Raw genomic sequence first — 21,939 nt, forward strand, 5'->3', positions numbered from 1 at the left:
CCCTATTGAATAAATACCCAAGAATGAATTGCTGGATCTACTTAATAGCTACTGTGAGACAGTTTTCCAATGTGGGTGTATCAATTTACATTACCACCCCATTGGTATAGGAAAATTTTGGTTCTTCCATATTCTCATTAACACTTGGTATTTTCTGTTTTTAATCTTGACCACTCTGGTGATTATGTAATGATATATAACATTGTGGTTTTAATGTTTTTTCCCTGACAACTAATAAGCTTGCACGCACTTTTATGTTTGCTGGTTCATGAAGATATCCTCCTTTGTGAAAGACCTGTTCAACTTTTTGCCCATTCTTCTATTGATTTTTAAGAATTCTTTATATATTTTGAATAAAATGCATTACCCTTTGTATAAATACATGTATTGCAAATATCTCCTCCCCCTCTGTGATTTGCATGTTCAGCCTTGAATTTTTGACATCAAAGAAATTACAGCACCATATTTTCATTTTGCTGCTTCATTAAAAAAATGTAATGATTCCAGTTATTTGCAATAAAATCCAATGAAATAAGATGCTCAAATGGCACTTCTCTCTCTAATTTGGCCAGACCCCCAAACCTCAAACCGTCATAAACGCTGACCAATATTCCCAAGTACTGGACCTGTTAAGGGTGTGTAAATACTTCTAGCTTTCATGAACCTACCATTGACCTTGGAAGTATAAGGAGGTTAAGGTAGAAAAGATAAGAGGGTGAGAATTTCTTTGGATAGGGCTTTCTCCTCCCTCCACCTTCACAAGGGGTCAGCAAGACCTTTGCCAAGTGTGAAGGCTAGAGCTTCTGGCCTAAGCTTCACCTGCTTGCAGGACCACAGTGGGTATAAACTAACCTTCACTTACAGGAGGCAAAGGGGAGTATGTTCCAGGAAACAATGTGGAATCCACAAAAGCATTGTCCTGGGATCCCTGAGAAGGAATCTTGCCTCCTTAACCCCAGTGGGTGGAGGAGCCACTGGAAGCCCAGGTTTGAAGGAGGTATCAAAAGTTGGCAACTGGAGAGCAGGAGTCTGCATCAGGGAGCTACGGTCTGGGTCTGCAGAGGGAGATCTGGCACTTCTGAGAAAAATCTGGAAAAAAAGAGTCACTTTTGGATATCCAGAGGGCACTGAAGCCAGATGACACAGTACCAGGCATCCAAGACTGCTTCTCTTTTCCCTTAATCCTCTTTTCTCCCTAAGGAGTGGGGTGGTAGTGTGGGAGGAGAGAAGTGGCTAACAAGCCATCTCTCCCACCTCAAGCCCTGAGGCACGAAGCCGGCCTGAGCTGGGGAAGCAGAGGTTTAGCTTTTCAGCACATCTGGAATCTTGAAATTGCCTTTCACAAGACTAGAGTCATGTGGTTATAAACCTGGATTGGGATCATCTATAAACTCTCTCCTCTACTGTTCCTATTGTGATGTCTGACTTCTCTATTGAGTTTTCAACTTTATTATTAAAATTTTCATCTCCAGAAGTTCTGTTTGGCTTTTTATCTTATCTACTTCACCATTTTTATAGTTGTTTGTTCCTTGCCCATGTCTTTAAGCCACTTTTTTTTACTTGTTTAAATATGTTATACATAATACTTTTATATTGGGTCTGACAATCCCTGAAGTCTCTGCAGATCTCATTCTCCTTTTTTGTTTCTGCTAGTTCTTGCTCCAAGTGCCTTGATTTCTTGTGTTAGACTTTTTTTTTACTGTGAGCTAAATCAATGGCCCTAGCATTTTATCTGTGGAATTTCTTTGAGGTCCAGGTTGAAACGCAGTGGCCCTGCCTGTTGCCTGGGGGAACTACCAACCTGAGACAACTTCAAGTTCAATGCTCATCTGAGTTTCAAACCTCACAGGAAGCTTGCTTTTGGACTGAAAATCCACCTGGAGGCCAGCTTGTGTTATAAAAGTTAATGGGAGATTTTTCTATCTTCTTGTCCTCAACCAGGGTCAAAATCAAGACAAACAAGTTTTTAAGTGATAAACTTACTTCTCTTTGGGATTGTTGGAGTTCCGGCTTTATGCAGATCGTGCAGTAGACTCTTTACGGCTGGGCCCTAGGCATTATTTTTTTGCAGCCATCAAAGAGGAAGCTCAAGGTCCCAGAATTCTTCAGAAACTTTAAGACCAAGCTTTGGTGCTTCCTTTACTTTTACCTCTCAGAATTCCAGCTTTCATTTCATTTCGGGCCTTGACAGGTTTCCTTGTAACATGCCAGTCAACAGCCCATTTTTAAATATTTTTTTCAATAATTTATTCTAGGTAGAAACCCAAATGGGGGTTTACCAAACCTCTTACAGCCTCTTGGCTACTCACCAAACCTGTTACTTTCCTCCTGGGTACACATACTTCTGGAAATCTGGATAAGACCCCTTCGTGTTTGAAAGAAACCAAAGGACTTTTTGTTATCTGGAAGTAACTGCATCTGTGTCTGAATTTTAACCTGGGCAGGGACATTTAACTGAAACTGGTGATGACAAATAGGGTGACTTTCATACTTGTGCTTTACTAAACTCAGCTTCTACCTAAAACTGAACACACACTCTTCACAGTTAGGTGACTAGCTATAGATAGATTTCTTTAACATTTCTAAAATAATGTCAAGAAAGTAGGGGTAGTGCTTCTAAGCTATTGAAGTAACTCTGCAGAGGAGGTTGAGGCCTCAGTGAAATGCAGCACTTATCAACATACATTAATACAAGTAAATGTTTGCAGCAGTGAGACCAAATCAGCCCCAAACAAAGAGACCATCAGGCTGTGGGTATTTGTTGACTGCGACTTCTCTAGTAGGTCTCTGCCTTTGCAGTTTTGCAGGTAACCCCAAGTTGGGGTTTCTTAGGCCTCTGTGGGACTGAATGACTGGCTGCTTTCCAAAGCTGTGCCACTTTGCTCCTAGACTGCATTTCCTAGCCTCCCTTACAGAACAGCTGTGGTCTGAGTTTTGGCCAATGGAATGATATGCAGCACTTTCAGCTTAGCACACAAAATCTTCTGCGTAGTCATTGGTGAGCTACAGCTATTTTCTAGGTGTACCTGCCGCTGCTTCTCTCCAAAGCAGGTAGCCTGCATCAACTTTCTCCATCTGTTAAGCCTCTTTACTCAACTGGACCATCAGCTGGAAAGGCTGGTATGGTAGAAAGACATAGGAGTATGAACACCGCATAACACAGAATTCAAGTAGTCCATCTCCCCTGCTGTTACCTTGTCTTAACTCTGGTTATCTATCTCATTCTCTTTCCTCTTGATTGATTAAAATTGATTCAATAAACCATTTAATTAGAAAACCCAAAACCCAAATAAAAAGTCTGCATGACTCCTTTCCTACCCCTGGAAGCAAGGATTCCAAGGCTCCAAAAGGCTTCCAATCGTGCGATGGAAGAAACCGAGGGCCTGAGTCACTATATACAAAGCCATCAGCCAAACACCAGTTGGAATTGACTGAGAGAGAAATTCAATTTCTATTGTATTAAAACACTAAGATTTTCGAGTATTTTATGTTCCTACAGCTATTATATTAACAAATACAACCCAAATCACTGTCAAATTTCATCAAAAATCTAATGTAGTTATTGAACCTACCTTTAGCAGCCAAGGTCATCTGGGTCTAGTGACTAGGATTTGGATATAGTGTTTTACTCTGTCACTAGTTCTAACTTGTTACATTGTCCACAGGGTTATGATCATGACTAAGCATCACAAACAAAGTGTCACTGCAACCAGGTAACAATGACCCATCCATGGGTGTATGTATCATTTATCTAGAAGGTCTAAATGTTTTCCACACATAACCTGAATATCTCTGGAGGTCCCATACGGAAAGGCTTTGGCGTGGTGTGAAAAAAACGTTTACAAACCATCACTCTGATTCTAGAATCCCTGAAGATAATAACCATAGTGAAGTAAGAGTTTTATACAAGGCTTTCTCACATTGTAGGTGTCAGGGTACTTGGAAAATAACAGAAGCCAATTCTGGCTAAGCCAAGCAAAAGAACTAAATTATAAAGGATAGCTTACATACTTAAAAAAAGAATTCTGGTGAGCCACACTTAATAAACTGGCAAGAATTACAGAAGGGTAAGCAGGGTGAGAACTTCACAACAACACAGGTTAGTTACCTGTCTTAAAGTGTCGCCCCATGGATTATGTACATATTTACTAAAAAGAGGAAAAGCTATCTTTACAAAGGTGGGATCTGGCAGACACCATGTTTACTAAGTGACCTAGCTTAATATCACTGATAATGGGACAAACTGACATGATGAGTCTCCTGTATTGACACAATGAAAGGATATAATGGCATGTGTGTATTTGGGAAAAAACTTAATCTGTAAATTAATTAGGGGGAAACAACCAGGCAATTCCAGATTGTGGGACATTCCATGAGACAGCATGCTTGTAATCTTTAAAAGTATAAGTGTCATAAAAGACCAAAGAATGCTAAGGACTCCTCTAAATTAAAGTAGACTAGAAAAATATGAACACTGATGAAATCTTAGCTTGGATGGGGGTGGGGGGAACTGTTTTAAAGGGCATTTGGGAAACAATTAAAAAAATCTGAATGTGCATTGGAGAGTACGCTATCAATATTACATTTCTGGAGTGAGATCATTGTAGCATAATGCCCTCATTCTTAGGAGATACGTACTAAATATTTAAAGATAAAGTTTCACGATATCTTTAACTTACTTCCAAGTGATTTAGAAAAAAATTAAGACAGGTAGTTAGGTAGGCAGATAAAGCAAGCAAATATGATAGAAAGCAAATGTCACAAATATTAATGATAAGTGAATCTAGGCGAAGGGTATATGGGTGCTCATTGTATTATTCTTTTAAGGTTTTGTAGGTTTGACATTTTTCAAAGTAAAAACTTAGGAAAGTTTAAAAAAAAAAAGGTAATGCTTCTGGATTGTGCCAAGGAATTTACACTGAAGGTATGAGCAATAAGTATACGGGAACAGGTCTGTGGGCAACTACCACATTAAATGTTTACATTAATCCTTGACAAAATTCATGTAGCTTTTTGTAGGTATGGTATAATCCAACAGAAAGTCTTAAAAATGAGACAGAGAAACAAAATTACCAAAAGTCACACAGCTTACTAGTGCCAGAGCTAGGATATAAGCTCATGCTCACACATTTTTCCCATATGGACAGCAAAAAAGCTAGAGGCTTGCTCTTAAATCAAATAACCCACTTCTCAATTTTGCAGAAGGCCCATCTTGAAAATAATTTCTAAATAATTCTTAAGTGCTGAAGATAGTTAAAGAATAAGAGGAAAAGAATGCTTTTAAAATACTGTTTTATTAAGCCAAGCTTGAAAGTATGTTTAGGATTTGTAAGAGGATTTAAGAAATTTAATAAAACAGTTTTTAAAAAACGAGAGAACAAGAGGCTTTTTGATATGGACTTAAGTTTAGGAACAGTTAGGAAAGACTCAATTCCAGGTAGTCTAATTAATATGTTGTATTTGTTGGGGGAAATTAATTGCTAAAGTGGAGAAATGTTCTGAAAGATAATACGATTTTATAAAAGCCACCAAGTCATACAGTAATAGCATTTTTCTCCCAGTCTCAAAATTCTGTTTTTCAGGCCTCTTCTCTGTGCTCTTTTTCAGCACTCTCATCTGCTCCGCTTCCTAACTAATAAGTCAATGCAAATGTGTCCTAAAATCTGTATCTCTGGTCTCAGCTTCTTGGTGGGCTTCACAAGTCCATTTTCAGCTGCCTCTGGTGTTGTGCTCTGGTAGCTAGCTAACATCTCACACTCAAAACAAATTCATTAGTCTCCCTTAAAATTGGTCCCTCCTCTGACTTATCTGTTCTTGACATCATCATCTTTCCAGTGACCTGCCTTATACCTTGGACTGTTTGTCTTTTAATTCCCACCACCTTCTCTGACTTATAGGTTTAGTCATTTTCAAAATTCTATGTAGTCCACTTCCACAGAGCTACTCCCATCTGCTCTATTCTTTCCTACCCGTTATCTGTTCTAGCCACCCCTCACCCACAGTTTCTCCAGCAGGATCCTATTAACATTTTAGGCTGGATTACTCTGTGTCGGGGGGGCTGTCCTGGGCACGCAGGATCTTTAGCAGCACCCCTCGCCTCTGCCCGGGAGGTGCCAGTAAATATCCCTCAGTTATGAAAATCTAATGTCTCCAGATTGTCAAATGTCCCCCGAGGGGCACAATCACCCCCAGTTGAGAAGGATTGCTCTAACCTAAATGATTGCCATAGCCTGCTATTACAAACATTTTCCCATCTATTAGAAATCCCACTGCCAATTCATTCTACACATTGCTACTCTTTACTCATTTTAAGTTTTAGCACTGATAATATTATTTCCCTGCCCATAAACTTCTAGTGGTTCCCTACTGCCTACAGAGTAATGCACAAGTTCCTTAGCTTAGCATTTAAGTTTCTTTACTATATGGTCCTAATCTACACCTCAGTTTATTTACTCTCTATACTCCTTGTTTCAGCTTTGACTTATGAAACTTTGCTTAAGAAATTTATTCATTCGTTGTTTATTGAGTAACTATTTAAGCATTTGCTACTATGTTGGGCACTGAAACTATTAAGTGAGACACAGCCGCATCCCTCAAGCCCCATCCCTCAAGCCCCATTCCTCAAGGAGTTTAGCATGGAGCAGATTCACAATGGTCTGTGTGGACACCAGTGGTTATGTTTCCTTGAGGAAACATTCCTGAATCTAAGATTGGCCAGAGGCCTATTCGGCCATTAAAAAGATATACGTACATTTGTAAAAGGACAGAGGAAGAAATTCAGAAAGAAAAAGGGAGAAGAAGGGGAAAGTCTCTTTGCTCATTTTCAGTGGGGAGAAAATTGTTTTTGACCTCACACTTCTTCTAGCATTTAAGAAAATCAGTCAATATTCTCAGACCAACTTTATACACAACATAATTTTAATTGAAGTATCATTGATATATAATCTTATGTTGGTTTCAAATATACAACACAGTAGTTGAACAGTTACACCATCTGATAAATCCTCACCCCCTCTAGTGCCATTACTATCTATCAATGTAGTAAGATGTTACAGAATCATAACTATATTCTCCATGCTGTACTACTGTCCCAGTGACCAACTTACATTGTGATTGTGACTGTGCCCCTCTATCCCCTTCACCCTCCCCATGGGCCCACCCTTGGGTAAATCCCTTGTCATCTTCTCCATGTCTATGAGTCTACTGCTATTTCATTCCTTCTGTTTTTGCTTTGTTTTTACACTCCAAAAATAAGTGAAATCATATGGTATTTGGCTTTCTCTGCCTGGCTTACTTACTGAGCATAATACACTCTAGATTCATCCATGTTGTTGCAAATAGCAGGATTTCTTTTCCTTTTATGGCTGAATAATATGCCATTCTGTATATCGCCACATCTTCTTTATCCATCCATTGATGAACACTTAGGTTGCTTCCATATCTTGGCTATTGCAAATAGTGTGGCAGTAAACACAGGGATGTATATGTCTTTTTGAATCAGACATTCTGTTTTCTTCGGGTAAATTCCTAGGAGCAGAATTACTGGGTCAAATGGTATTTCTATTTTAGTTTCTTGAGGAACCTCCTTATTGCTTTCCACAGTGGTTGCACCTATTTATATTCCCACCAACTATACACTATATTTTTGCTTTGTTTATTTATATTTAATTATATGTTGCTTTGTAAATTATTTCAAGTCATTTTCCTGGACTAATACAAACTCTCTATCAACTCACAATTCCTTTGCACAGAAAAGGGATTCAGTAAATCCTCTGAAATAATTGATAGCTTTCAGCTCCAAGAACTTGGAGCAACTGTGAAGCTGTTGAGATTCAATCCATTGACCACCAGACCAGTGTCAGAAGACACATGTTGGGACCAAAGAGAGCACAGTCTCTGCCTTCTTGGAAGTTATGAACAATCATGTACCAAAGGAATATGTGAATGGAGGATACTTTCAAATCTACCATAAAACTGGCTCCCAAACAAGCTTGATAAATAAACCTTGAAATAATGCTTAGAAAATTTAACAATCCACCTATTTTTTTTTCTTTTTACAGCTAGCTCTACTCTTATGGGAAGTATATGTTTTTAAATGCTCTCATTGGAATTAATAATTAACTAGAAGAAAATATCATTCACTCTGAACAAATGAATGGAAAGCCACTTACAAGGGTAACACAAAATTTAAGAAGAAAATTTATAAGGCCTAGGACAGAGACTTGAGACTCTGAGTAAAATTAACCTTTGTTAAAAGATAAACTGAGGCATGATTAAGAATTTTAAGAGCTTATTTGAAGAAAAATATTTTGGCAGCCCCAGACTGGAAGGATTCCACCAACTGGAGCTCAGGGGGAGAACGTTATAGAGAAAAGAGGGAAGCAAAATAAGGAAATTATTGATTGGTTATAGCTTAAAGCCAAGATGGCTGTTTGTGGTTGGTTGTTTATGTCAGGTTTCAATTTCTTACCTTTGAGGCATTTATAGGCTTAGATTTTGATCTGCTTACACAATGTCATTAAGGCATTAGAACCACCTCAGTCTATGTCATTTGTGATAACATGGATGGACCTAGAGGGTATCATGCTAAATGAAGTAAACCAGGCAGAGAAAGACAAATACCATATTATTTCACTTATACGTGGAATCTAAAAAACAAAAAAGAAATAGACCCACAAATATAGACAACAGACTGTTGGTTATAACATAGGGACGGGGGTGGAGGGATGGATGAAGTAGATGAAGGGGATAAAGAGGTACAAACCGCAAATTGTAAAATAAGTTAGACATAGGAATGGAAGTACAACATAGATAGTTTACCCAATAATATTGTGATATCTTGGTATGATAACGGGTAACTACACCTATTGTGGAAAGCATCCAGCAATGTTTACAATTATCCAGACACTATGTTGCACATCTGAAACCAACATAATACTGTATACAAACTTAATCGCAACAAAAAAGTTAAAAAAATTAGAAAAAAATAATCACCTCAGTCTAATTGCCCTCCTCATTTAATTAATATAATGCCTTTTAAGTTAATCTTTAAGGATGGTATTAGATTGGAGTTTAGTGGCCTGATTTGAATAATCTAAGGGCTTCCCAGGCTTCTGTGTTAAAACACAAACATTACTAGCAGGGATCTCATTTTATAATTTTATCAGTGAAACCTCCTTTAATTTTTCCTATCAGTTAATAACCTTAGAAGGGATGAAAGATCTCCATATGACTTGTAGTGGGGAGGTTGTGGTAAATCAAGTGGTGATGGGGGAAAAATAGCCACCCAAATGGAACACAGCCTGTCAAAGACAAACTGTGGCTACCCACCTCTGTTTTATTGAGGGTCCGACTAAGAGAGGACTGGAAAGACGGTATTTCCGAGGTCAGCTCTAGGCCAATTGCTTGTGAGAACGAACCTTGTTTCCTGCACCTCTCAGAGGCTCTACATTGATTTTTCCTCCCTCCAGAGCCCCTTGCGCCCTCATGCTGGGCCCTCATTCTCCCTCTCCTTGGCCTGCTACAGGGGCAGAGTTCCCAGCTGTGCAAGACCCGATTCTCCCACCTTCCCACCTTCCTACTTTTCTTTTTCCTCATATCGTTACTTACTTATCTATTCACTCAGGGATTTGATAAATCAGCAGGCAGATGGAACCCTTAGAGGTTCAAGGTCTATTTTTATTCATCCATATTTCTCTAGCACCTAATACACGGAGGCTGAACAAGAATGATTCTCAAGTAGGTGCTGGATATATTAATATATATTAATGGAAGATACTAGGTTAAAGTGTTTCCCTATCAGTAGCCAATAATTTTGAGGGAGATACTTTGGGGGTACTTTAGTTTCACATCTCCTTTCAGGAGATCTACTAGCCCCCTTTGTAAGACTGTTCCTGATTGTTCTGTGGCTGGAGGTGACTTGGCCACTACCTGAAAGTGACTAATAAAAAAGGGAAAGACATTAAAGGACCCCCTGAGGTTTCCCATATGGCAGGGGGAAGGGAAGTCAGGTAGGAAGGCTCATGGAATGATGAAAGGGGCATTGCTACAGAAATCTGAGCACACATAGTCAAGTGCTCTCTGTAACTTGATTCCACCTTTCATTTTCAATTTACCCATATTACTGTAGGTTTATTAAAATAAATAAAATCTTCAAATATGTGCTTACTTATACTTAACCAGAATTTGACCCATAATACTCTCAGCGGTGTTGTATCTCACAGAATGTCCTAGATACACTGCGATCTTATTTCTAATAGTTGAATAAGCTAATCCCCGTAAAGCCACATGAGTACTTCACTGTGATGTAGTACAAGGAAGAATTAGGATATTCTCAGTAGGCAACTGCAATAAACTACCTGCTGAGTCACTGAGCTGATCTATTTTTAATCCAATGAGCAAAACTCCTATTTGGTATGACCTTATCTGAATAGTGTCTTCTGTAGAGCTATACGACTCAAAAAAAAAAACTGAGGAAGTTTTCATTTTCTTTACTCCCTGACAATAATTATGCTGCTTATTCAGTTGGGCATAAATCTTTTATTTTAACTAGAAATCAAATAAGTATTACCTTAATAAAGACAGACAGGCAGCCAATGTGTAAAGCAAAATGACAAACAGTAAAACTGAACTTCTATTTTTCTTTAAGAATTATTTTTTATAGTAATAATTACTGGAAATGCTTTAGTCATTGTGCAAATTGTATTCTTATTTTACATAAACTTCTCTACTAGTACAGAAAAATGAAACTGGCTAAGCACATAATACTCCTTTTAAGAGTCCAAAGTTAGAGGAACAATTGGTTTTGGCCTATCAAAATTGCAAAACTCTTGCTGAGAAAAAGAACCCAGAGGGTTTGTAAGCAAAATAGAAAAAAATAAAATATCTTGTAATTGGGTATCATTTGTTAGTGACTTCTTTTCCAATTTCCACAAGAAAAGAAATAATTTACGCTAATTGTTTGAAGAGGTACAGAGAGGTGTCAATGTCTGATGTTAGTTAATTGTCTCTTGGCAAGAAAATCATACACATAATACTTTTAAACCAAGGAGAAAATTTAATTGGAAAACTGTGTTGGAGGAAAGGATACTAATTTTATCAGATATAAGAGTTTTTGGCCTAAGGAGACAGGATACACTATTGGTATTTTAGATGAACTTACTTTAATAAACTTCAGTAAACTAACATAATCATGGATCTTGTAGCCGAGAGACACAGTGAAAGCCTTCTGGTATGGTACTAGGGAACACATTTCTACTTTGGAGTCATGCCTACCAGAAGTATCTTAAGTTTTCCCCACTGATTTTCTAAAGTTAAGGCCATCATTAAAACTGTGGGCAATAATTTCTCAGGAAGGTAGAGGAACCTAAGGGTAGTTAAGAGTAACAATGGGAAATTCTATCTTTTGAGTTTCTTTCCTTTCCAAATTCACAGTACATATTTGTGTGGTCAAAATAAAATTCAAAATAGGCATTGAAAGTCACTTTTGTCTTTTATTACAGATATTGCAAGTTGCCTGTCCCAAGTCTACTCCTCTTATTTTTTCCTAATGAAAATCCAATTTGTTCAACCCATGGCAGAGTACCCACTTAAAAATATTCATTTCCCCGTTGATTTTTGCAATGAGGGGTGGCCAGGCAGCCCAATTCTGACAGATAAAATCTAAGTGAAGTCTGCTAGATGGAGTTTCCAGAGAACTTGTTGCTTTCCTTATTCAAAGGGTCAGACTCAACTGGCCTAAGACTATTGTCTTCCCCATTCCTCTTTCCTCCATTCTTCCTGCATAGAACATGGATTTGATGCCTGGAGGTGGAGCATCCATTTTGCAACAAGAGGACAACATCAGACCCTACCTACCCAAGAAGGAGCTTGCAGACAGCCGAGCAGCTGCACAGCCCTGGGCAGTCAGCTTCTATGACTGCCAAATCAAACACAGGTTGTCCAGCTACATTTGTGCCTGGGACATAGTTACACTAAAAAATAATTCATTGTTCATCTGAAATACGAATTTAACTGGATGCCTTGTATTTTTACTTTCTAAAGCTGGCAACCCTACCTGCTTCTAGACTTCCGATATTTAAAAACACCAAAATCCTATCTGGGTAGGCTATTACTACAGTCAAGTTTCCCCTACATGCAGCTCAAATCAACTTCTAACTGATACACCTTTAAAAAGGGTTTGTTTTAAATTAATTTAGACTTTTCCTTAAAGTCCTGATTTTAGATTAACTATTTAGAATTAGGAGCATATAAAATCTTCTTTCTTAGAAAATGCAATCTAGATACAGCAACTGTTAAATTAATTTAACAATGAGGCCATTTGACTGAAGTGGTTCTAATGCCTTAGTGGCATTATGTAATCCTGTAAATGCCTCAAGGTTAAGAAATCAAAAGCTAAGGACAACCAATTGCAAACAATCAATAAGGCTTTCCCAAATAAGGGAAGTGCTTAAGTTACAGCCAATGAAATAATTTCCTTGTTTTGCTTCCACCTCTTCTCTTATAAAATCTTCCCCTAGCTCCCGTTGATGGAGCACCTTCTGGTTTGGCACTCTTTGATCCAAATTAGCTTTTGCTCAAATAAATTTTAAAGTATTAATATGCCTCAGTTTATCTTTTCAACAGTTCTAATAATTGGGTATTCATTCTATCAGTGATTGGCTCTTGAAACTTAATAGCATTAGTAAACCGAATTTGTATTTGTTTGTTCATATGATTCACCAAATAGAGGCACAAAGATTTAAGGCAATAATCCTAATATCAAAAAACTACATATATGAAATGTAAGTAAGTTAATTCAAAGGGGACTATTACTCATGGAATAATTAATGTATTTCTGGATTTACTTATATTCTTTACTGCATTTATAATATGAAATTACTTAAATTATTGAAGACAAGGGGGCTAATTGAATTATTAGCTATTTACTTATCACTATGTATAAGAAAGTTTAGAGCATAAAGAAATGGAAAATAATATGATTTCTATCCTCAAAGAGTTACAATCTCCTGAAGGAGATAAAACTTACAGGAGTCAAATGCTTAAGGATGAAAACTAGAAGAACAATATAAAAAAGAATAATTATAGTTAAAATAGAATATTAAAAAATGCCAAAATATACAATACATATAGTGGACTGTTAGGACAGAAGTTACTGGGGAGCATTTCATTAAGGAGGGGGGATTTGTGAAGGACCTTGAGATTTGCCTGATTCATGTCTGCGATATCTATATAGCATCTCTGATTTTAGGGCCAAGAATCTGTTTTGTTAATTAAGGGGATACCCACCACTCATACCTAGTACCTCTATGTGATGGTGTCACCTCTATGTGAATGGTGCCCCTTGGAGTTGTGTAGAGGGCAGCACTGTTGTTCATTCTATAGTATATCAAGGCTTGCAAATCCAGGGTCTGATCCAGGTAAAAGCAGCTCATGGAAGTGTAATAAATATAAAGCTGCAATGCATCTGTCATTTCCATGAGTATCCAAGCTATACACTCTGTTCCCTTGTTCTCCAGTTTTGAATAGTTACCACAATTTCATGTACCAGCTACAAGTTTTAAGTTGTCTCTTGCAGCTATTTATATCATACTGCTTGTGTAAAGAACTCATTCATAAAATAAGAATGATGATAAAACCTTGTCCTACTTTCCTAAAAATAGTTTCCTATCTGTAAAATGGGGCTAATATTACCTGCCCTATTGATTTCACAGGGTTGTTCTATGCATCAGACATGATACCCCTCAGAAGCAGATTGAAACTCAAGAGTATTACAAATCAGAGGCATCCCTATGGCTTTATCTAGTGCTGACTAGCCCTGGAACCAAATCATTTGTGAGAGAAGCAACAAGCTGTCCACTGCAATATATTTGACCGTGAAAAGGTATGATATTTAGTAGCCTGTGGACCTATCAAAAATATTTGTGCTACATTTTGTATTTACTATTCTTATGAATAGCTAGCTATTTTTAAAGCAGTTGGCAAAAGCCTGTGCAACTGGTGTGGCTACTCAAAAGCCTGCCCATAAATGGTGTAGAGTTTAAAGCAAGAGGTGAATTCTATTTCTCCTCTCTTATTCTGCTCAGCTTCCCATTTCTTTCCACAAAGGGTGACATTGCTCAAAGCAGAATTTTAGATAGAACGGTTTCTAGTAGATTCTTTCTTTTCACTTCTTAGGCTGACTCCAGTTTAAATGCATTTAGTATGATCATTGCTATTTTCTTCTCATAAGTAAAAGGGGTGTTGAAATACTATTCTGGAGGATGAAATGCACTCTAGTGCAGGAACCAGAAACCTAGGCTTTTGTTTCAGCTTTTGTGCAACTTTAAGCCAGTTGCCTCTTTTTCTCGGGCTTCAGTCTGCCCATGCATGAAGTTATCTCTCTAAAATTTTTTCTTATACTTAATTTTTCTATAATGTAATTAATTTGGGGGTAACAGCTTTATTGAGCTATAATTCATATACTATACAATTTACACTGTACAATTCAAAACTTTTGAGTATATTCACAGATATGTGCAACCATCACCACAATTTTAGAACATTTTCATCATCTCAAGAAGAAACCCCTTAACCTTTGGCTATCATTTCCGCATCTTCCTCATACTCCTCACTCCCCTCCCAAGTAACTACTAATCAACATTCTGTCTCAATAGATTTCCCTATTCTGAACTTTCATATGAGTGGAGTCTTTTGTGATTGGCTTCTTTCAGTTAGCATAATGTTTTCAAGTTCATCTGTGTTGCTGAATTTATCAGTTGTTCGTTTCTTTTTTAGAGCCAAATAATATTCCCTGTATGGCTATACCACATTTCATTTATCCATTTGTCCATTGATGGACATTTGGTTTACTTGCACTTTTATGAATAATGCTGCTATGAACGTTCTTATAGAAGTTTCTGTTTAGACATATGTTCTCATTTCTTTTGGTTATATACCTATGTGTGGAATTGCTGGATCATACATTAACTCTATATTTAATTGTATGAGGAGCTGCCAGACTGTTTCCCAAGTAGCTGGACAATTTTACATTCTCAGCAGGTTTGAGGATTCTGATTTCTCCACATCCTCACTTACACTTGTAATTATCTGACTTTTGATTTCTAGCCATCCTAGTGGGTATGAAGTGGTGTCTTATTGTGGTTTTGATTTGTATATCCCTGATGACTACTGATATTGAGAATCTTTTCATATTATTAGCCATTTGTATATCTTCTTTGGGGAGATGTCTATTCAGATCCTTTCCCATTAATGTAATTGATTTTTATAGACTTAGTAATAAGAGAGAAAGCTCTCACTAATAGACCTTTTAATGTTTGAAAATAAAAATATAAATAACTAATCTAAATTTAATTCTCCAAACTTTTAACCCTAAGTTTGTTTCTAAGTACATTTATTAGAAAAGCTAAATTAGTACTAAGTTCTTTTGTTTTCTCATTCTGTGATTTTTATAGTTGTTATTCTAGTAAAAGGGCATATATAATAATCAGTGATCTACTCCAGCATTCTTTCAGATATCAGAGATTCTTTGTGAGCAAATATAGTTATTTTCTGTGGTGGTGGTTCTCAAAGTAGGTCTGCCTCCCCCTGGGGGTCACAAAACCCTTTCAGGAGGTCCATGAGGTCAAAATTATTTTCCTAACAATGCTAAGACATTACGTGCCTTTCTCATTATGTTGACATTTGTACTGATGTACAGAAGCAATGGTGGGTAAAACTGCTGATGCCTTCACACAAAGGAAAGCGGTTGTACCAGACTGTAAAAATAGCCATCATAGTGTTCGTTGCCAAGTTCTAGTAATACATAAGTAAATAAATAAAATTTAAGATGCCAGTTTCACTTAAGAATATCCTTGATGAAATAACAAAAATTCTTCATTTTACTAAATACTGACCCTTGAGTACGTGTCTTTTTAATACTGTGTGTGGTGAAATGAGACGTACACATAGAGCCCTTGTGCCACACACTGAAGTAGGGGGCTGTTTTCAGGAAAAGCACTTGTTTTCTCAATTGCAAGTTGCACTAACTGCTTTTTTCATGGGACCGTATTTTGACTTAAAGGAATGACTGGTAGACAAATGATAGTTATTCAAACTTGGGTATTTGGCAGACAGTTTCTCAAAAATGAACAAAGTGGTCCTGTCACTTCAAGGAAAACAGCTGACAGCATTTGTTGCCAGTGATAAAATTTGAGATTTCACATGAAGATTAGAATTTAGGAACCTTGGATCTGCCTTGTGACTTTGACAACTTTCCAGAATTTAAAGACCTTTAAAGACCTTTCCAATAAGATCAGTGGAGTCAGAGATGACAAATACAGCCCCTATTTGTAATCAGCTCACCTGGCAATGGAACGTACAAGTAAACAGCACAGATGACAACAAACTTCAATTCTTCATGTTAAGGGCCATGCCGGACCAGCTCTTCAACCAGCCTGGAGGTGTTGTTGGGGCAGGCTTGGTGTAGGTGACCCTCACAGAGGATTTAGACTATTGTAGAAGCACAGTCCTAACTCAGACAGGCAGAAGTGTGAGCGTACACAAGGCACATAGCACAAAGACACACGTGAAGAGAGAACGTGGGACATTGAGGAAGTAGTTCAGAAGGGCAACCGGCAGCTATCAAGCTAAAGTTTGTATTAGTTAGAATTAACTTCAGCTGCAAATGAAGGCAAGCCCTGCCCACCCCCACCCCATGAACACAACAGTGGGTTAAAGTCTGTGTCTCAAATACACCTATGCAAGTTAGGGCTGGCATGATGGCATCATGGGACCATCAGGAACCAGGTTCCTGTATTTTTGCTACTTTTTCATCCTCCATATACAGCTTCTACACTATGGTTCCTGATGGCTTCTCCAGCTCCAACTATCAAGGTCCCAGTTCATCAGCAGAAAGGAAAAAAAGGAAGGAGACCACAGGCTCCTTCCATGTTGCCTGAGAGTCACCACAGAGCCTAACAATATAGATTTCCTGCTCTGTACACACAGTTTCTGATTCTGTAGACCTCAGACAGGACCCAAGAATCTGTAATTTAAAGTAATAATTTTCTTAAGCACAGTCCAAGGTCTACACTTTGAGAAATACTGAAGAAATAACGGAGGTGGATGAAGGCAGGAGACAAGGCTGGCGAAGTAAGCAAAGACATGACCAGCTGGCTCGGGAGTCTGAAGTGCACCCTGATGGCAACGCGACAGAAGATTTTAAGCAAAACGGTCAATGACATGACTAGATTGATGTTTCAGAAAAATCATGCCAGGTGTACTTTGCAGGAAAGAAAGGCCAGGAGACTGGGGACCTTATCTAAGGCAGTGAGGGTAAAGATGGGGAAAGGAGAATGTTTTTTTATTTTTTATTTTTTATTAAGGTATGATTGATATACACTCTTATGAAGGTTTCACATGAAAAAACAATGTTACTACATTTACCCATATTATCAAGTCCCCACCCAAACCCCAATGCAGTCACTGTCCAAAATATACAATCACCAAACCCCAATGCAGCAAGATGCCACACATCCACTGTGTCCCTTCCCTGTGCTACACTGTTCTTCCCGTGATCCCCCACACCATGTGTACTAAACATAATACCCCTTAATCCCCTTCTCCCTCCCTCCTCACCCGCCCTCCCACACCCCTCCCCTTTGGTAACCACTAGTTCATTCTTGGAGTTTCTGAGTCTGCTGCTATTTTGTTCCTTCAGTTTTGCTTCATTGTTATACTCCAAAAATGAGGGAAATCATTTGGCATTTGTCTTTCTCCGCCTGGTTTATTTCACTGAGCATAATGTCTCCAGCTCCATCCATGTTGTTGCAAATGGTAGGATTTGTTTCCTTCTTATGGCTAAATAGTATTCCATTGTGTATATGTATCACCTCTTCTCTGTTCATTCATCTACTGATGGACACTTAGGTTGCTTCCATATCTTGGCTATTGTAAATAGTGCTGCAATAAACATAGGGGTGCATATGTCTTTTTGAATCTGAGAAGTTGTATTCTTTGGGTAAATTCCAAGGAGTGGGATTCCCGGGTCAAATGGTATTTCTATTTTTAGTTTTTTGAGGAACCTTCATATTGCTTTCCACAATGGTTGAACTAGCTTACATTCCCACCAGCAGTGTAGGAGGGTTCCCTTTTCTCTGCATCCTCACCAGCATTTGTTGTTCTTAGTCTTTTCAATGCTGGCCATCCTTACTGGTGTGAGGTGATATCTCATTGTGGTTTTAATTTGCATTTCCCTGATGATTAGTGATGTGGAGCATCTTTTCATGTGTCTGTTAGCCATCTGAATTTCTCCTTTGGAGAAGAGTCTCTTCATATCCTCTGCCCATTTGTTAATCAGGTTATTTGCTTTTTGGGTGTTGAGGTGTGTAAGTTCTTTATATATTTTGGATGTTAATCCCTTGTTGGATATGTCATTTACAAATATATTCTCCTATACTGCAGGACGCCTATTTGTTCTGTTGATGGTGTCCTTTGCCGTACAAAAACTTTTTAGTTTGATGTAGTCCCATGAGTTCATTTTTACTTTTGTTTCCCTTGCTCAAGGAGATGCGTTCAGGAAGAAACTGCTCATGCTTATATGCAGGAAATGTTTGCCTATGTTGTCTTCTGAAAGGAGAATGGTTTTTAAAGATATTTTTGGTTTGGAATTGAATGTGGTGGAGGGTGAGTAAGGGCTGAGTACGAGGAAGTTAGGATACTTTCTGAATTTCTGCAAAGCTGGAAAAGGGGTAGATAAATCAATCTAAAAAATAAAAAGACAATTGCGACATACACGAGGCCAGAGAAATCCAGCAAAAATATTGCTAGTAAAATGTCAAATCTTTTTTAGCTGAAGAAAACAATTTTAAACCTACATTTGATTTAGTTGATGAACTTAAACAAATAAAATCACCATTGAGTATCATGACAGTTTCCTAAAACGAAACATTTAACCTCAGGTTAAACATTGGTCCCAAGCAAAACTCTTCCATTTCAGGGGTCTGATCACTACTTCTGACACAATAGGGAGTCTCAAAAGGACCACCCATGGGAGAATGAAGCAGAAATGAATTCTTAGCCCTGGTGCAGGCCCTCAGATGCCTTTTTCCAGAACTATGTGAGCACACTGCCAACTTGTTACAGAATCCATCTACAAGTGTGTAAAATGTGCTGGGCACTTTTGAAATTTAAGTTATTTGAATTAGTGGGTCATACATAAAGGTAAAAGGATAAAGCCCACTCCTATCAGAAATACATGCACATTAAGGAATTTCTCAGAAATAAAGGACATTGTATCTGGAGGCTGGTAGGACTTTCACATGGTTTCCTAAGAAAAGGACATTGTCATTCTAGGGTCTTACTGCCCTAGCATGGTCACAGCCTCAGCAGCAAACAGGGACAGGATGAAGCCATAGTTATGGGGTAATAACTGGCACTAAGAATAAAACAGGCTCATAACTGAAAGGGTCTCAATTATACGTTTCTGAGTCAGACTAGTCATTCTGGTTTGCCCATTACGTAATGATAGTACCCTGGTCAGGCTGGCACTCATAGGAGTAGCCTTGATCTTAACTACTGAATGTTGTCCTAAGATTTTTATTTATTGAAAGAAAACTAGAGCCATTTGCTCTTTCTCAAGAACATTTAAATTGCTTTTGTTGATAGAAAATCCTTGAAAATCTGGTTTGCACTCTTCTGACAGTCCCATACTCTTAGATGTAGAAACCATAAAAACCTGATTTTTTCCATCAGTGAGCTTACCTTCTAGGGTCAAGTACACAAAGTACCACACAGTATGTGGTATCTAACTCCAGAGTAATAAAAACAAAGTCCTTGCAGGATATAAAATTAACATACAGAAATCAGTCATATTTCTATACACTCACAACAAGCTATCGGAAAGAGAAGTTAAGAAAACAATCCCATTTACAAATTGCATCAAAAAGAATAAAATAAGGAGGAATAAAGGAGGGAAAAGACCTGTACTGTGAAAACTATAAGATACTGATAAAAGAAATTGAGATGACACAAGTAAGTGGAAAGATATTCTGTGCTCATGGATTAGAAGAATTAATATCATTAAAATGTCCATACTACCCAAAGCAATCTACAGTTTTAATGCAATTGTCATCAAAACACCAATGGCATTTTTCACAGAACTAGAACCAAGAATGCCAAAATTTGTATGGAACCAGAAAAGACCCTGAATAGCCAAAGCAATTTGAGAAAGAAGAAGAAAGCTGGATGTATCTCACTCCTGGGATTCAACTATACTACAAAACTGTAGTGATCAAAGCAGGATGGTACTAACACAGAACCAGACCAGGCACATAGACCAGTGGAATGAAATAGAGACCCCAGAAATAAACCCATGCTTATTTGGTCAATTTATGCAAAGGAGGCAACAATATACAATAGGGAAAAGATAGTTTCTTCAATAAATGGTGTTGTGAAAACTGGACAGTTCCATGAAAAAGAAAGAAACTGGACAACTTTCTTATACCTTATACAAAAATAAATTGAAATGAATTAAAGACTTGAATTAAGACCTGAAACCATAAAACTCCTAGAAGAAAGCATAGGCAGAAAGTTCTTTGACATCAGTCTTTGCAATATTTCTGTGCGCCAGTCTCCTCCAGCAAGGATAACAAAAGCTAAAATGAACAAATGGGATTATATCAAACTGAAAAGCTTTTGTACAGCAAAGGAAACCATCATTAAAATGAAAAGGTAACCTACTGAATGGGAGAAGATACATGCAAATCACACATCCAATAAGGGGTTAATACTCAAAAAACACAAAGAAGTTATACAACTTAATAACAAGAAAACCCAAACAATCTGATTAAAAATTGGGCAGAAAACTTGAACAGACATTTTGCAAGGACATACAGATGGCCAACAGACATGAAAAAATGTTCAACATTACTAATCTTCAGGGAAATGCAAATCAAAACCACAATAAGATATCACCTCACACCTGTCAGATTAGCTATTATCAAAAGACAAAAATAACAGATGTTGGCCAAGATGTAGAAAAAAGGAAACCCTTTGTATATTGTTTGTGGTAATGTAAATTGGTGCAGCTACTATGGAAAACAGTATCAAGGTTCCTTAGAAAATTAAAAATAGATCTACCATATGATCCAGCAATTCCGCTTCTGGGTTTTATCTGAAGGAAATGAAAACACCAAATTGAAGAGATATATGTACTGTATTCACTGGACCAGTATTTACAGTAGTCAATATTCGGAAGCAACCTAAGTGTCCACCAATAGATGAATTATAAAGAAGATAGGCACATATATACAATGGAATATTACTCAGCCATAAAAGAGTGAAATCTTGTCATTTGCAAAAACATGGATGGACCTAGAGGGTATTATGCTAAGTGAGATAAGTCCGACAGAGGAATACAAATACCATATGATTTCATTTACATGTGCGGTCTAAAAAGCAAAACAAGTGAACAAATAAAACAGTAACAGACTTACAGATACAGGAAACAAACTGTTGATTATCAGAGAGGGGAGGAATTGGCAGTGGGGCAGAGCGCAAACAGATGAAGATAATTAAGTGGGACACACTTCCCATTACAAAATAAGTTAGTCACAGAGATGTAATCTATGACATTGGGAATGTATAGTCATAATACATAATAATGATATAGTCACTAATATTGTAATATCTTTGTATGCTGACATGGTAATTAGACTTATAATAGGGATCATTTCACAATGTTTAAAATATACAATCACTATGATGTACACCTGAAACTAATAGGGTATTGTATGTTGATTACACTTCTATAAAAAACAAACAAATAATAAACAAAAAACCTCCAAAGTCCTATAGGACTAGAAGGGAGAAAAGGGTCACTCCAGGGTGATCAGGAAAATTATACAGGACTAGAAATGAGCCTTCAAGTAACCTCTGCTTAAAATGAATTCAGATATCCAT

The 21,939-nt window shown here is 37.6% G+C and overlaps 1 long non-coding RNA gene across 1 annotated transcript in view; it reads right to left on the bottom strand.

Annotated features, from left to right (window-relative positions):
- Positions 1-21,939, bottom strand: part of LOC108403722 (uncharacterized) — a 116,571-nt gene that overhangs the window by 14,706 nt on the left and 79,926 nt on the right. The gene's annotated exons all lie outside the window — the stretch shown is intronic.

This window comes from Manis javanica, chromosome 1 (genome assembly GCF_040802235.1).
Source record: "Manis javanica isolate MJ-LG chromosome 1, MJ_LKY, whole genome shotgun sequence".
NCBI lineage: Eukaryota > Metazoa > Chordata > Mammalia > Pholidota > Manidae > Manis > Manis javanica.